Below are 17,486 nucleotides of genomic sequence, written 5' to 3'. Positions count from 1 at the left end.
GGACAGGTCAGCAAAGGTCCCAGAGCACCCCGGGTTCTGCCTCTCTGTCTGCCTCCATCTGCTGGGTGCCTGTTAGCCTCAGTCAATGACAGAGTCTCTGCTAGTACTCAAGGTGCAGGAGACAGCTCTCAGGGAGCCCCAGGTAGAGGTGACTGGTATTCACCGGATTGATGCACGTCAAAGCTCAGAGTCAGTTATGAGTCTGAGGCGACTCAGCAAATGTCCCAGGGTACACCAGGTCCAGCTGCCACGCGCTGCATCCTCATACATCTTTGAGCAGTGTACAGAAGACACAGACCTGGCATTCTTTGTAGAAGGAGAGTGAAAAAGTCAAAGGAGGCTGCTTCCCTGTATTTAAGATGTCTGGGGTCTCTAATCTGAGATCAACTGTTTGAGCTGAAGAGCTTCGCAGTGTCTGTGGATTGTCAAAGGCCAGAGAGCTGCTTCCTGTTGTGGATGATCCTGGGTCCCCTGGGAGGAGAGCGAGAGCATGGCGGGATCATGCAGGTGTGATTCCGTCATCATGTAGTGAAAGGCAGAGTACCCTCATGCGTGGCTGATTTTAGCAGAGGCATCCCTCCATTTCTATCCTGAGAGAACTGCAGCTCTCTCCACCTTCCCACCACATGCATGCTCACTGGCTTCCAGGCAACACTGTTCTGCCTTCTTTCCTCAAGGCTGGGTGAGCCAGGCTGGCTGGAGTGTAGGGAAGGGAGGATAGAGGTCCATTTTGTGGACTGAAAGGCTACTAGAACCATTAAGGCTTAAATTTATTTGTTCTGTGTCTGCTCCCACTCTAGAACTAAGCAGCCAAAGTGATGCTTAGCTCACTTTCAAGGAAGCACAGTTCTGCCTTGCACCAGTGCCACATGTCACCAGGTCAGTGCAGGGACAACTGGAGGAAGCAGACAGGGCATTCCTCTCCCAGCAGTGCAACATGATCACAGGCATGATGCTGCATGGAGAGCTGACCACTGCTAGAGCGCTGAAGGCTTTTAGGCACAGACTGAAATGATCTCATTCATATCTTTTCAAGATCACTCTTACTTGCATTTTTGTTTTTGTTTGATTTAAAATTGCTTTACTAATTTAATTTTTTCAATTAGAGATGACATTCAATATTAGTTTCAATTGTACAAAATATTGGTTAGACATTCATATAACATATAAAGTGATCGCCTGATAAGTATAGCATGAAGTATCATTTAAGAGGGTATGAATCCTATTCATGAGGGCTCCAACCTCATAATCTAATCAACCTGAAAGACACACCTTTTATTTATTTTTAATCACACTTATTTGGGTGAAATTCATTAATAAAATGTCATAGGTCAGGTGTGCAATTCCATAACGCATCATCTTTATATTGTCAGTTCAAGTCTCCCACCATCCCCTTGATCCCCACGATACCCTCTTTTCCCTCCACGAACCCCCTACACCGTACCCCTACCTCCCATCCCCCACATGCCACCCCCACCTGACACCCCACAACCCTCACCGCCAGCCACCAACTATCACCTCCCACACGCCAGTCCCCACCACCCATGATTACACCAACCCGAGCCCCCACACTTACCCTCCACTTCCACCCCTACCCGGCACCCCACATCCCACACCCTGCACCACCCAGTCCCCCCCACCCCCACCCCCACCTGCAAGCCCCCACCCTTCATCCCCCAACCCCCTTCCCCTTCCCCTGCTTGTGATTTGACTTTTGAAATGATATTTGAGATGTGTCTTGAGGGCTCAGGTAGGATTCAGGCAGATGAAGAAGGTGAGAATGTGCTTCAGGTACAGAGAGTGGACACTCAGCCTGGAGGCAGGAGAGATGAAGACTGGAGAGACCAGAGCATATGCCCCTCAGGTGCCTGTGAGTGAGGGGTCAGGGCAGGGAAACAGAGGACCCTTCATGGAGGGAAAAGGCAGAGTGGAAAGGGAACCAACCACAGAGAGATCAGAGCAGGGAGAAAGGGGGCCCTCCATGGGAAGAAAGGCAGGAGGACAGGGGACCATGGGAGGGGCCGATGGACAGGTAGGACAGGGAACCCTGGGAAGGGGAACAAGGGTCCCACCATGAGGGGATAGGGGATTCTCCATGGAGGGGTGTGTTTCCCCTGTTACCTATCTCTACTCCCATGTACCCCATTCCCTGGCCCCTCCATGGATGATGCCCTAACCCCACTATCCTGCTCAGACTATGTGGGGTTCGTTGTCCTCCCTGCCCTCCTACCTTCATGGAGGATGCCCTCTCCCCTTGCCCTGCCATCTATTTAAGGGCCTGTGCCTAAGTCCTTGCTGTCTCAAAGGAGGGCTCCCTAACCCCCAGCCTCTCCTCTGCGTGGAGGGTTCCGTGTTCCCCGTATCCTGCCATCTATTTAAGGACCTGTGTCAAAATCCTTGCTGTCTCAAAGTAGGGCTCCCTATCCACCCAGCGTCTCCTCTCCATGAAGGATTCCCTGTTGCTATTCTACCAAGCCCTGCATGTAGGCTTCTGTCTCCTCCCTGCACTTCTCCCTCAATGAAAGGTTCCCTTTCCCCAGTGCCTGCCCCTCAAAATGAGGTTCGCTGTCCCCCTGCTTTTCCCCCTCCATGGAGGGTACCTTCTCTGCCTGCCCCAACCTGTCAAACTGGGGTTCCGTACACCTCTGCCATGCCCCATCCAAGGAGGGTACCTTCTCCTCCCTGCCCCTCCCCCACAAAGTTAGGATCCCTGTCCAATTGCCCTGCCCCCTTCATGGTTAGTTGTGTCTCCTCTCTGGCCTGCTCTCTCAAAGTGGGTTCCCTTTCCTCCTGACCTCCCCCCTGCATTGAGGGTTCCTGGTCCAATGGCCCTGCCCCTCCATAAAGAGTTCCTTGTTTCCATTCTCCTCCCTTCTTGCCCCCTCTAATTGGGTTTCCTTTCCTCATGCCCTCCCCGCTGCATGGAGGGTTTCCTGTCCCCACTATCCTGTCCCTCCAAGTGGGGTTGCCTGTCCCCCAGCTCTGACCCCGCTCTGAAGGGTTCTGTGTCCACACTGCCCTGCCCCCTCCTTGGAGTGTTCCCTGTCCCCCTGCCCTGTCCCCTCAATGGAGGATTCCCTGTCCCCCTGCCCTGGCCCCTCCATGGAGTGTTCCCTGTCCCCCTGCCCTGGCCCCTCCGTGGAGTGTTCCATGTCTCCCTGCCCTGGCCCCTCCAAGGAAGGTTTCCTGTCCTTGTGCCTAGCCCCCTCCATGGAAGGTCCCCTCTCCTCCTGCCCTGCCCCTCCATGGAGGGTCCCCTCACCACCCTGCCCTTCCCTGCCATGAAGGGTCCCCTCTCCTCCCTGCCTTAACCCCTCCATGGAGGGTTCACTCTACCCCCTGCCCTCACCCCTCCATATAGGTTATCCTCCCTGCACCCTCCATGGTGGGTCTCCTCTCCTCCCTGACCCCTCCATGGAGGGTCCCCTCTCCTCCCTGCCCTGGACCCCCATGGAGGGTCCACTCTACTCCCTGCTCTGTACCCTCCATGGAGAGTTCCCATCCCCCTACAATGCCCCCTCCTTGGAGCATTCCTAACTCCCTACACTCCCTCATCCATGGAGGGTCCCCTCTTCTCCCTGTCCCTTCCATGTAAGGTCCCCTTTCCTCCCTGCCCTGCCCCCCCATGGAGGGTCCCCTCTATTCCCTGCCCTGACCCCCCCCATGGAGGGTCCCCTCTATTCCCTGCCCTGACCCCTCCATGGAGGGTTCCAATCCCCCTACACTTTCCCATCCTTGGAGGGTCCTATCTCCTCCCTGCCCTGAACCCTCCATGGAGGGTCCCCTCTCTTCCCTGCCCCTCCATGGAAGGCCCCATCTCTTCTTTGCCCTGGCCCTTCCATGGAGAGTTCCCATCCCATTTCTGTGCCCCCTCCATGGAGGATTCCTATCACCCTACACTACCGCCCCATGGAGGGGCCCCTCTCCTCCCTGCCCTGTCCTCTCAATCGAGGGTCCCCACTCTTCTATGCCCTTACCCCTCCATGAAGGGCCCCCTCTCCTCCCTCTCTTCTCCCCTCAATGGAGGGTTTCCATCCCCCTACACTGCCACCTCCATGGAGGATCCCCTCTCCTCCCTGCCCTCACTTATTATTGGAGGGTTCCCATCCCTTATCCTGTCCCCTCCATGGAGGGGCCCCTCTTCTCCGTGACCTCTTCCCACAATGGAGGGTTCTCATCCCCCTACCCTGCCACCTCCATGGAGGGTCCTCTCTTTTCCCTGCCCTGCCCCCTCCATGGAAGGTCCCCTCTCCTCCCTGCCCTGGCCCCTCATGGAGAGTCTCCTCTCCTCCCTGTCCTGGCCCCTCCATGGAGGGTTCACTCTACCCCCTGCCCTCACCCCTCCATGTAGGTTATCCTCCCTGACCCCTCCATGGAGGGTCCCCTCTCCTCCCTGTCCTGGCCCCTCCATGGAGGGTTCACTCTACCCCCTGCCCTCACCCCTCCATGTAGGTTATCCTCCCTGACCCCTCCATGGAGGGTCCCCACTCCTCCCTGCCCTGGACCCCCATGGAGGGTCCACTCTACTCCCTGCTCTGTACCCTCCATGGAGAGTTCCCATCCCCCTACCGTGCCCCCTCCTTGGAGGGTTCCTATCCTCCTACACTTCTCATCCATGGAGGGTCCCCTCTCCTCCCTACCCTGCCCCCCAAATGGAGGGTCTCCTCTCCTCCCTACCCTGACCCCTCCATGGAGGGTTCCAATCCCCCTACACTCCCCCACCCATGGAGGGTCCCCTCTGCTCTCTGCCCTGCCCCTCCATCGATGGTCTTCTCTCCTCCCTGCCCCCTCCATGGATGGTTCCTATCCACCTGAATTCACCCTTCCATGAAGGGAACCCTCTCCTCCCTGCCCTGTTCCCTCCATGGAGGGTCCCTTCTCCTCCCTGTCCTCACCCCTCCTTAGAGGGTTCTATCTCCTCCCTGCCCTGAACTCTCCATGAAGGGTCCCCTCTCTTCCCTGCCCTGTCCCCTCTATGGAGGGCCCCTGTACTACCTGCCCTGTCCGCTCCATGGAGGGTCACCTCTCCTCCCTGCCCCTCCATGGAAGGCCCCATCTCTTCTCTGTCCTGGCCCTTCCATGGAGGGTTCCCATCCCACTTTCGTGCCCCCTCCATGGAGGATTCCTATCACCCTACACTCCCCCCCCCATGGAGGGGCCCCTCGCCTCCCAGTGCTGCCCCTGAGGGCAGGGAGGAGAGGGGACCCTCCATGGAGGGGGCAGGGCAGGGAAAATAGAGGACCCTCCATGGGCTCTCTCCTCCCTGCCCCATCCATGATGGGTTCCTATCTCCCTGCCCTCACCACTCCATGGAGGGAACCCTCTCCTTTCTGTCCTCTCACCTCCATCAAGGGTCCCCTCTCCTCCCTGCCCTGTCCTCAATCGAGGGTCCCCTCTCTTCCATGCCCTTACCCCTCCATGAAGTATCCCCCTCCTCCCTCTCTTCTCCCCTCAATGGAGGGTTTCCATCCCCCTACACTGCCACCTCCATGGAGGATCCCCTCTCCTCCCTGCCCTGTCCTCTCAATGGAGGGTTCCCATCTCTCTACCTTGCCACCTCCGTGGAGGATTCCCTCTCCTCCCTGCCCTCACTTCTTATTGGAGGGTTCCCATCCTGTACCCTGTCCCCTCCATGGAGGGGCCCCTCTCCTCCCTGCCCTCACCCTTCAAGGGAGGGTTTCCATACCCCTACCCTGCCACCTCCATGGAGGGTCCTCTCTTTTCCCAGCCCTGCCCCCTCCTTGGAGGGTCCTCTCTTTTCCCTGCTCTGCCCCCCTCCTTTGAGTGACCTTTCTCCTCTCTACCCTCACCCCTCCATGGAGGGTCCCCACTCCTCCCTGCCCTCACCCCTCACTGGAGGGTTCCCATCCCCTACCCTGTCCCCTCCATGGAGGTTCTGCTCTTCTCCATGACTCCTTCCCTCAATGGAGGGTTCCCATCCCCCTACCCTGCCACCTCCATGGAGGGTCCCCTCTTTTTTCTCCCCTCACCCCCCATGGAGCTTCTCCTCTCCTCCCTGCCTTCACCCCTCAATGGAGGGTTCCCATCCCCTACCCTGTCCCCTCCATGGAGGATCCCCTCTCCTCACTGTCCGGCTTCCTCCATGGAGGGTACCCTTTCCTCGCTGACCCAACCAATCCCTCCAAGGAGGGTTCACTGCCTCCCCTGCCCTGAACCCTCCATGGAGTATCCCCTGTCCTCCCTGTCCTGCTTCCAACATGGAGGGAACTCTAGCCTCGCTGACCCAACCAACCACTCCATGGAGGGTTCACTGCTTCCCCTGCCCTGAACCCTCCAAGGAGTGTCCCCTCTCCCCCTGCCCTGGTCCCTCCATGCAGGGTCGTCTGTTTCCCTGCCCTGTCCCGTCACTCACAGGCTCTGAGAGGTATGTGCTCCAGTCCCCAGTGTTCATCTGTCCTGCCTCCAGGCTGTGTCCGCTGTCTGTACCTGAAGCACGTCTCACCGTCTTCATCTGCCTAAATCCTGCCTGGCTCTCAAGACACATGTCAAATGTCATTTCAAATGTCAAATCACCAATTTTTCTTTAAAAACATAAGTCTTATGACCCTATTCTCGTGCCTAAAAGCCTTCAAGCTGTGACAGCATTTTCAGCCCACACTGGAGTCCTGTCTTTGCCCCCCTGCCCTTTGCTGTGTCCATCCAGCCTGGCTGTCCTTGCCCTGGGGCACTGACTCCTTTTGGGGTGGCTTCCCCAGGTCTCCATGTGGCCAGCTCTGTCTCAACAACCATGTCTAAGTTTAAATATCTTGGTGAGACTTTCCATGAGCCTGCTGGGGATTCACACTCCTGGGGAGCCTCCTTAAAGCCCTATGGGGTATACCAGGCAATAGGTCACAGTACTAACAGAGGTCAGAATGGTAAGATAGGTAATAGAGGTAACCTAGCAACTCTTCCAGGTCAGCCAGATGGGCCAACCGCATAAGATTTTCTTGTGTTGTTGTTGTTTAAAATCAGTGAATACACATTTATTAACACCAACACTCCCCAGGCCCTCTTCAGAAAGCACAGGAGGTGTGGCTCACCCCAAGTTCCTGGCCCTCAGTAACCAAGGCTTCTTGAAAGTGACAACTGGGTAGGAGGGTGGGTCAGAGGAGAAGGGAAGGACTCAACTTGGCCGGCTGGCTTTGAGGCTGGAGGCAGGGAACAAAGGTCAAGATTTTTGTGGGCCCCCAGGAAGCTGGGAGTGACTTTGCAGGGACACAGAAGGGAACTGTCCCATAAGGAATGGATTCTGCCAGCTCCCCAGTACCAGGCCCCCCCCCCCCCCCAGAGCCTCCTGGGAGGAGCACAACCAAATGAACTGTTTCAGGTTTCTGACCCCTAGCACCTGGGATCCCACACTTTGTCCTGTGAGCCACTGCGTTTGAGGCCATTGCTTAGGGCACGAACAGAAATCCTTGCAGTCCCTGTGGCTCCTGAGTCATATAAGGGAAGTGTGTTTTCTTCATGGCTCTTCTTGTCTCCTGAAATAAAGAGTTGCCTTGGTTCTTGTTTGCCTGTCTGTCTCCAGGCCCCTCTCAGCACCTGAAAGGTGACCTGTGAAGGCCCTGACCCTGAGAAGCAGGTAGAAGGCTGAATGAATTCCTGAGCAAAGAGCTCTCTTCTGATTTCATAAATTTTATATTTGTAATAAACGTGATTCATTAACATGTACATACATGTGATATTTTAAACCTCTTTAGGACATACCGCATAGATTCACGATTATTTAAAAAATCTTATTTATTTTTTTTTTTTGTCAAAACCCATCTCTCAATTTTTTTTTGTTCAGGAATGCAGTAGCTGCTTTGTGAACTGCCTCTGGCAGGGAGAGGGTTCTCACTGCAGACCAGGTTCACGCCAGGATCTGCCTCCTGTCCCTGGTTTTTCATAGGCCAGCCCTTTGGCCTGTGGTGGCCAGTCGACCCATGATGCTCCTGACACCTCATCTCATTTTCCCATCCTGGTGTTGCTTCCCGTGGGGCCTGGATTCTGATCCTAGAGCTGAAGCCCCCAGTTATCCTAACTCCCAGAGTTCTAGTTCATGTTTTACTTGGGGACCAGGAATTGCAGCCATTGGAAGTGGGGGCAGCTCAGGTGCTGTTTGCTCCTGGCTGCAAGCGTGCAGGGGGATCAGGTGGTGTGGGGCATCACTCCTCAAAACCCCCACTAGCTGGCCCCTGCTTGATGACAGCTCCCCTCCTGGTTCCCTTTGAGTTTTCCGTGACAATTTGTTCAACAGAGTGATGTTGGGTGTCTGGAACCATAAGGCAGAGGTGATGTTAGAATTCCAGGTCAGGACACATGGTCAGGTTTCTGGCTGGAACCGCAGTAGAGTGAGTGCAGGAGGCAGCTAGCCAATGGATCTCTTTCATCAATAATCTCTCTCTCTCTCTCTCTTTCTCTCTCTCTCACTTCCTTTCTCCCTTTGAAATAAATAAAACTATATTTGAAATATTTACATCTCAGAAAGGCAGAAAAGTATTTTATAATTATAAATAGAGGTCCAGTGCAGGAAAACCCATGTACTCAGGGGATGGGGAGGGGCGGGGGTAGTCCCTCTGCCCAGCTGGTGGCTGAGCAGAGCTCCTCCTGTGGGAGCTCATGGACCACTGAGGCTGATACTGCATTTAATGTCTGCCCCTTGGTGGTCAGTGCGCATCATAATGACCAGTTGTTCCAGGTGATTCTGTCATTAGCCTCCATTTGCATATTACCCTTTTATTATAAAGGATTATTATAAAGGATTTTTAAAAAGTAAATGCTTCAAGAAGTGGGAAGTGGTGGGCCAAATGTCGGGAAGAAGTATTTCTAAAATTATGCAAATCCAGCGGAATATGAAGGCCTCTTTTACACAACTTGTATTATCTTCTTTTCTACTATAAGCTTTCCAAACTGTAATTTCCCTCTAAAACTACTTCAGCTGCAAATCACCGTTCTAATATATCTTTTTTTGTTGTTGTTTTTAGTTCATTTTTCCCCCCTTATTTTCATGTGATTCCCTTTTTTACCCAGGGGTTATTTAAAAGTTTATTGCTTGGTTTTCAAACATTTCAGGGTTTTCTAGTTATCTATGTTTGTTTATAAATTAAATTGACTGTGATCAGCATGCATACTCTGATTTCAGGCCTTTGAAACAGCATTTGGTCTATAATTGTAAATGTTTCCTGTGCACTTAAAGTAAACTAGTACTGTCCATCTGTGGGGTGTGATTCTCTCAAAGTTTCAAGTCCAGTTGCTGAGACCTAGTCTAAATCTCCTACACTCCCCTGTTTTCTGCTTGTTCTATTGATGTCAGTCACCCTTTCAAGGTAGGACTTGGCAAATGCCTTGAGGGGAGATGGCAAGCAGATGTGGTGACTACTTCCCTGTGGTTTCTGCCTCTGACATTCTGTTCCTCAAATGCCCAGCTGCTTGGGCACCTTGAATTTCCACTTCTGTCTCATCCTTAGACCCAGGTGATAACCACTTCTTACTTGAACTTCATTCCTATGTGCTCTTCACTATACTCATGATCACCATACTTCAATATGACAAATGGCCAATAAATGTTATTTTTCAATTTTAATAACCGTCACTTGGTTGTGAAATCTGTGGTCGAAAAGTAGACTCATGTCGTTTCGAAAAACGTGTGTGTGTGTGTGTGTGTGTGTGTGTGTGTGTTTGTGTGTGTGTGTGTGTGTGTGTGTGCTTAACAAGCTTTAATGTACATTTGTTCTTAACAAACTTTGTACTCAAAAGAAAAATGAAAAAAATGTTTTTAAAATAATTAAAAAATGAAGGTATATTTAATGTGCAAATTCTATAGACATTATGGCACATAGACAGTAAAAAAATATTTTAATAATGATTTAAAGAATTGTGAAGCTAAGTGTCTGAGTCTACTTTTTATCTTCTTGGCTCTGACTGAAGAGAAAGAAGACATTCACTGGCCACCTATTGTGTCCCAAGTAGAAAATGACTGAGCTTGTGGGTGAGAGAGCACAAGGAGCCACTGGGCTGTCCCCTGACAGATGATGGGAAGTCCCCTGGATTTGCTGCTGTGGACCCCAATCTTCTTAATAAGGAATTTTTGTTGGAAATAAGGGAACAATTCTTTCTACCTGGGAAGGGGGCAGTTAAAGGAGATTATGGAGCCGGGAACTGGAAGGAATCATGGCTCTTTATGGTATTCTTATCTATTCCTGATGCCTTCTCACTCTCATCCTAGTCTTAGCTGCTGTCTCGTTGCCAGTTCAGCTTTCTCACTCCCTGCAGATCGCCTTTTCCTGCTTGTGCATCCACAGGCCAGACACAGTCTCATTCAAGTGGCTGCCAAGAGGACTGCATGGCAAATGCTGGTTCAACTACAGAAAGCACAGGGGCTCAATTCCCATCTTCCTTGCGCTTTGAATAAAAGTAGGTGATGCAAATCTTTATAGGTTTTCCTTAAAATTGTTATTGTTTTCAATTTTAAACATAGTTTAGGAAATAATGTATATATACAAAAGAGTGAAAAATGATCACTTGATCAACTAAATCTTTGTCTTTGGCTAATTGTGCTTTAACAGGAAGAAGCGTTTATAACCTGAATTCCTCACCCTCCCACCAGAGTAATCCAGACTCCTTTCAGTTTTGTTTTGCTAATCCAATGAGCTTTTATTTCTCCCATCCTTTATGTGCTTCTTGCGTCAGAACCAGGAAATAAACACTGTTGTGTCCATAGAGTCAAAAGCAGAATAAACATAGGACGACATTATGCCTACCCAGTGTAGCTCAGGGTTTGAGCATCGACCTATGAACCAAGAGGTCATAGTTCAATTCCCCATCAGGGCATGTGCCCAGGTTGTGGGCTTGTTCCCAGTGGGTGGTGGGGGCAAGCAGAGGCAGCTTATCAATGATTCTCTCTAATCATTGGTGTTTCTACCTCTCTCTCCTCCTTTCTCTCTCAAATCAATAAACACACATTTAAAAAAATAGGACATTATAATATCAACAGGTCTCTGTTGCCTTTTCCCAGTCCAGGCAGCTCAAGATGTTCATATATGACATCACCTTTCCCCACACACATTCTGGAGTGGGACACAGAGAGGAGGGTAATAGCATCTGAATAAGAAGGAAGACTTGTCTATCCCTGGCTCCTCAGGAGAGACAGCAACACACAGCATATGGAGACCTTTCAGTAAATATTATTTAGCTAAGTGAGTCCCAGAGACTGAAATACACAAGGTAAATAATAAACATGGGATGAGGCTCAGAGTTGGGTGGAAGGGGAGGAGTGGACTCAGTTTTATGGACCTAGAGTTTGAAAGGCCAGTTAAGAGTAGGGGGCAGCTCTGACCAAAACCGAGGCCACGATCTGGTTACTCGGTGCCTCTTCAGGAGGTTAGAACAATGGTTGGCAAACTGCGCCTCGCGAGCCACATGAGGCTCTTTGGCACCTTGATTTTTTAGCAAAGGCCAGCTTAGGAGTACCCTAACTAAGTTAATAACAATGTACCTACCTATATAGTTTAAGTTAAAAAAATTTGGCTCTCAAAAGAAATTTCAATCGTACTGTTGATATTTGGTTTTGTTGACTAATGAGTTTTCCTACTACTGGGTTAGAACACTGAGCGCTTGGACATTCCCAACCACTTTTCTACAGTCACTCCCAAGGGGGCAGCTCTGACCCAAACTGAGGCCACGATCTGGTTACTCGGTGCCTCTTCAGGAGTTACTGTATGTTGGCCTTTATTAACCATGTGAATTTCATTCTTCTAAAACTACACACTGAAGAAAACATCCTTTCCATGTAACACTATGCATCATAAGGCAGAGTCCTGCCCTGTTCATCATCATCATCTTCATATGCTACTTTGCAACTCTCTGTAAGTGTGAGGAAAGTGTATGCCCCTGGCTAGTCATGACTTGACCTCTTCCCCACCCCATCCCACTCTGTCCTGGAACAAACAGTCCAGTTTTCAATTCAATGTGTTGCATTTGCAGTTCGTCTCAACGTTTTTCCCCCCATAAAAATAAATCTGGGCTCTTTTGACTTTTCCTTTGAATCAATGAGTATTTCTGTTTGGTTCCTACATATCATATCAGTTAAATATATTTTAACTGTGTTTGATCAGTGTGATAGTCTGATTTTATCTTTTTCTGAAAATTATCTTTGAACAACATCTATTTTACATGATAGCATGTGTCTCATACTTAATAATCATTTTACTTTGATTTGTGAGTGAAGAATGCAATAAAAATCTGAGTTTTCTTTTAGATTTCTCTGACATTTAAAAAGGTTCATGTGTCAACTTAACTTCTCTGAAAGGCCAGTGCATTAGCCTGGAGCGCAATGGCAATTCCTCCATCTGAGCACAGGCCGCAGTGCAGGTTACTTGTAGGCATGGCTTGTGGTGAGGGGTTTGTGTGATCAGCTCTTTTTGTTGTTGCAGAATTCTTGTTGAGGGATGCATACTACTTTGTCTCTGCTCAACATTTTTTATGGTTCTCATTTCTAGTTTTAAACCAGAGTGAAATGGTTCAGTTTACCTGTTGCCATCAACATCCTCCTTCTCCAGATGCTTTCCCATCATTGCAAGGTTTGCTTCTCTCTCTCTCTCTCTCTCTCTCTCTCTCTCTCTCTCTCTCTCTCTCTCTGAATCTGTTTATTCATTCACTTGTGAATACCAGCTCACAGAAAAAACTTTTGTGATTATTCCTCCATGTCTTGAAACATGATATATAAAATGCTAGAAATCACCATATTCACCTTCCCTGGGCTAATTCACCTAGAGACATGCAGTGCCTGGAGAAAAAGACCAAATTAGAACCAACAGAGACTATTTATTTGAGCTTGCTGTTATATATAGCAAGATGGCCAGCCACCATCACTGACACTTGTCTGAGACTCAAAAGCAGCTTGAGGAGTAGGATTGCTTCATTGGGAAATAGAGAGAGGGCTCAGCCATTCCCTGGCTGCAAGGAAAGGAGGTGTGGCCTAACAGGATGTGGAGCGTCTTATGTGATTGGTTGGAGAATGTAGGTGACTCTCTCTGGTTGGTCCTAAATTGGAAACCAGGGCAACAAATAGATCAACTGGCAGGCACTGACAAAAATCCTTCGTATAATCATTATTTAGTAAAGGCTGTGTAGGAATTCACACTAAACTTTTAACTCTGGGGAGCTGAGTGTGTGGACCCTGAGGCAAATGTACTATTTAACTTTACTCTATACCTCTTTGAATATTTGATTAAAATAAGCATGGATTACTTTTATAATAAAAAGAAAGTTGATCATCTAAATAAACACTAACAGAGCTTGGCTGGGGGGCTTAGTAGTTGAGCTTTGATGTATGAACCAGGAGGTCTTGGTTCGATTCTTAGTGAGGGCACATCCCAGGTTGCAGGAGGCAACTAATCAATGATTCTCTCTCATTAATATTTCTATATCTGTCTCCCTCCCCGTTCCTCTCTGAAATTAATCCCATCTAATAAAGAGGCAATATGCTAATTGACCCTCATGCCATTGCAATGATGGCGGTGCCCACAGCCAATAAGGAGGGAACATGCTAATTGACTGTTCTGCCCTCAAAAATGGTGGTGCCCACAGGCAATAAGGAGGAAATATGCTAATTGACTGCCACGGTCTCAAAGATGGCAGCACCCACAGCCACAAGATCATGGCACCCAGCCCCCTCAGGCCCCCAGCTTCCCACAGCCGGCCTGAGGCACAGGCAAGCCTTGGATGATGGCTCCCCAGGGCCACCCGAGGCTGAGGGAACCAGGGTCAGCTGAGGCTTGCGCTACAGAAAGTGGCAGCAGCAGAGGTGTGATGGGGCGATCGCCATCCCCTGATAGCTGGATCACCTCCCACCCCTGAGGGCTCCTGGAATGTGAGAGAGGGCAGGCTGGGCTGAGGGACTGCCCCCACTCCAGTGCATGAATTTTCATGCAGCAGACCTCTAGTAAATATATGCTAATAAATAAATAATAAACAAACAATAACAGCAAACACACTTATACTAAGTACTCACATGTTATCTTTCATCTGGGAATCTAATCCATCAAGTGAAATCACACAAAAATTAGTTTATCCCAAATAACAAACCCATCTCAGTTATTTGAAGAATATTTTCTTTATTTTCCTGAAGAGATTTGTACAGTTAGATGCTATTTTTGATTAACAAGTCAGCCATCAAATGGCATCACCTTAAGAGATGGTGCCATCAACGATAGTAGTTTAATGAATAGTCATTTTATACTGGAACTATGCTGGTGTTAGGTAAGGTGATATTATTCACTTGTCTCTCTATCCATTCATCAATTACTTCCAGTATTAATTGTTTTACATATGGATTTGGTACCTGAGATTAAAACCCAGTGAACAAGGAAACATAAAGTTTGGCATTTGAGAGATTCAGTTTTCTGGTTGCTGAAATATAATTTTTAAGAAAACAGTAAAATCATCAGTCATATTACAGTGATAAAGATTTTGTTACCAGACAGGGGACATGTCTCTGAGCAGGTCTGGCTAGGGCCTGCCTGTTGTCTGTGGGTTCTTGATTTCATGCAGGAAAGATTTCAGAATTCAGGTCCAGGTGACTATGAGGGAACATTTACTAAAGCTGGGGACAGTGAAACAGGAAGGGCTTAGCATAGAAGCGGCAACAGGAGAGCCTAGGCTGGGCTGTCTTTGCTCACTGGGAAGTCAGAAAAGGACCTTAGAAACAGGTTCAGTGGATTAATCTGGGAATGACTGAACTCATGATAAAACCAAGGCACTCACAAAGCAGAAGTCCCTGTTTCCCAGGGCACCTTCATTCACATGAAGCCCTTTCCCCAATGCTTGGGGAGCGTCATACAGGAGGGATAGCATGAAATAGGCCATCTTTGCTCAACACAAATTTTGACATAAAAATACATCAGTCTACTTGGGACGGTAGGCCCACAGTGCAATATACAGAGCCTGTAACATAGAAACCCACACCTGAAACTTATATGTTCATGATGACCAGTGTCACCCCAATGGATTTAATAAATAAAAATACTTAAAAAACAAACAAACAAACAAACAAACAAACACGCTCATCAGTTATTTTGCAGATTGAAACTGGTTCTCAGAGATGAAGTGACTGGTATGAGGTCCCCCAATGCATCCACTGCGCATGGTTCTGAACCCAGCACTTTGTTGTATTAGACTTCAAAGCTCCTGCCTTTTAAAAAACCAAAGAAGCTAAAATACAATAGGAAGCTTCACATCTCCGTTTGAAAGAAAACTTTAAATCAGCAGAGTGGAACATCTTCTCTATCAGTGTTTGCTTCTTGTTCATTCATTTGCCAAATGTTTATTTTACAGACATTTCTAGGCATTTTTAGCACTAGATCTCCCTCCCAGAAGGTGCCAGGACTGTGCTAGGACCAAAGAATCCTCAGTGCTGAGTGAGAATTCAGCGATTACTTTTAAATGTTTCATTTTAAGAAATATATACACATTCTGAAGTTCACTTTTCTCACTAGACACTTGGAAGTGTTCTCTCCTCACAAGAACCTATCTGGTGAAAGGAAGCTCAGCTTATTTTATAGAAATACAGGAGCTGAAACCACAGGGCTACTTTTATAATAGAAATTTGCTTCGGATATTGTGGCTAGGAAGAAAAACCTTCAAGAAGAAATGTCAGACGTAGTTACAGTTTTGGATGAGTGAAGATAAGTATGGATTAAAGTTGCAAATATACTCAGTATGTTTAATGTGCAGAGGAAATATAGCTTGTTTATTTATTCATAAACTAGAGGCCTGGTGTACGAAATTCTTGCACTTGGTGGGGACCCTCAGCCTCGCCTGTGCCCTCTCGCAGTCCAGGAGCCCTGTGGGGATGTCCGACTGATGACTTAGTGCAGTGGTTGGCAAACTCATGAGCCAACAGAGCCAAATATGAACAGTGCGGGGAACAGAAAAGTCTTCCAAAAGGAAATCTTTTGAATAAAGGGGGAAGGATGTTGCAGGCAGAGTGGACAGTGAAGCAAAGGCTCAGAAGTGAGAAATAGCATTGACACCTTTAGAGAATTGAGAGGAGGTGAGAATGGCTGAAATGCAGGGAGCAAACTGGGTGGAGAAGTCTTAAGAAAAGAGACTGAGGGAGAAGTGGGTTCTGGATCACATGAAGCCCTTGGTACCTTGTTGGTGAGTTTCAACTTTAGTTGTTGGTCATTAGAATTCATACCTGGCTGGTCTTCTGAAAACCCGGTAAAAGTTTTAAATGTACATTTTCCTCCCAAGCCAAACACAAACAAAATTACTTTATATAATTAAGGAAATGTAAATGTTGACTGAGTGTTATGTTAAGAAACTATTGTTACATTTGTAGTTCTGCAAAAAAAAAAAAAAAAAATTTAAAGTCCATAACTTCCTTTTTTGAGATGTATACTTAAGTATGTAGGGATCAAATGATATAATGTCTGAAATTTGCTTTAGAATATTCCATCAGGAGGTGTGGCCCTGTGTGTCCTTGGACTTAGAGAGCAGGATGTCTGGCTTGCTAGTGGGACCCTCTGTGTCGTGCACGACTAATGAGCGATTTAAAAATGGGTGATGTTGAGAAGGGCAAGAAGCTTTTTGTTCAGAAGTGTGCCCAGTGCCATACTGTGGAGAAGGGAGACAAGCACAAGATTGGGCCAAATCTCCATGGTCTCTTTGGGCGAAAGACAGGTCATGCCCCTGGATTTTCTTATACGGGTGCAACAAGAACAAAGGTATCACCTGGGGAGAGGCTACACTGATGGAGTATTTGGAGAATCCCAAGAAGTACATCCCTGGAACAAAAATGATCTTCACTGGCATTAAGGAGAGTGCAGAAAGGGCAGATTTGATAGCTTATCTCAAAAAAGCTACCAATGAGTAATAGTTGGCCACTGCCTTATTTATTACAAATGTCTCATGACTTTTTTTATGTGTACCATTTTTAAATTGATCTCATAACCAGAATTCAGATCGTGAATGGCTAATAGAGCATTTCTTTTGGGCGGTCCTGATTTACATAAGATTGGCTTGTGGTTGAATCAATATGGTCAGCTTTTTGAGTTTTGATGGCAATTTTGGTTAAGCAAGCGCTATCACTGTCCTCCCTTCTAAAAATAAGGTTGGACTTGATTCCTAGTGTTCAGATTTTCACGAGGAGGTGAGTGCCATCTCAAAACCTGTAGGAGATTGGCTTATATTTAGAGATTTATGACTGGTTGTATTAATATGTTTAAATTCTGAGGAAATCCCTTCCCTGTCTCTTAGACCTGCAACACTTGCTTGAGTTTCAAGTTGTGTTCATTAGCCTATTAAAAGGTAAGGGTTGCAGTTAAGCAGGCAGTTTATACTTTTGGTCCCAACTATACCAATTTAATAAAAGCCCCTTATCTAAACTGTTGCCTTTTACTGAATGAAGGGCATTTTAGTGTGGTTTATGTATAATATCAAATAAAGAGTATTTAACACTTCTACATTTTATAGATGATCTTTAAGTTCAGGTGCTTTTA

General features: G+C 48.0%; 1 pseudogene across 1 annotated transcript; it reads left to right on the top strand.

Moving 5' to 3' along the window:
• The first annotated feature begins 16,544 nt into the window (after positions 1 to 16,544).
• On the top strand, positions 16,545 to 16,861 carry LOC307097695 (cytochrome c-like; annotated as a pseudogene). The gene has a single exon. The product of its transcript is annotated as a cytochrome c-like (transcript).
• Positions 16,862 to 17,486: the final 625 nt, after the last annotated feature.

This window comes from Cnephaeus nilssonii (assembly GCF_951640355.1).
Source record: "Cnephaeus nilssonii genome assembly, chromosome: 4".
NCBI lineage: Eukaryota > Metazoa > Chordata > Mammalia > Chiroptera > Vespertilionidae > Cnephaeus > Cnephaeus nilssonii.
Note: the sequence above shows the minus strand (reverse complement) of the source record. Positions and strands in the feature narration are given on the sequence as shown.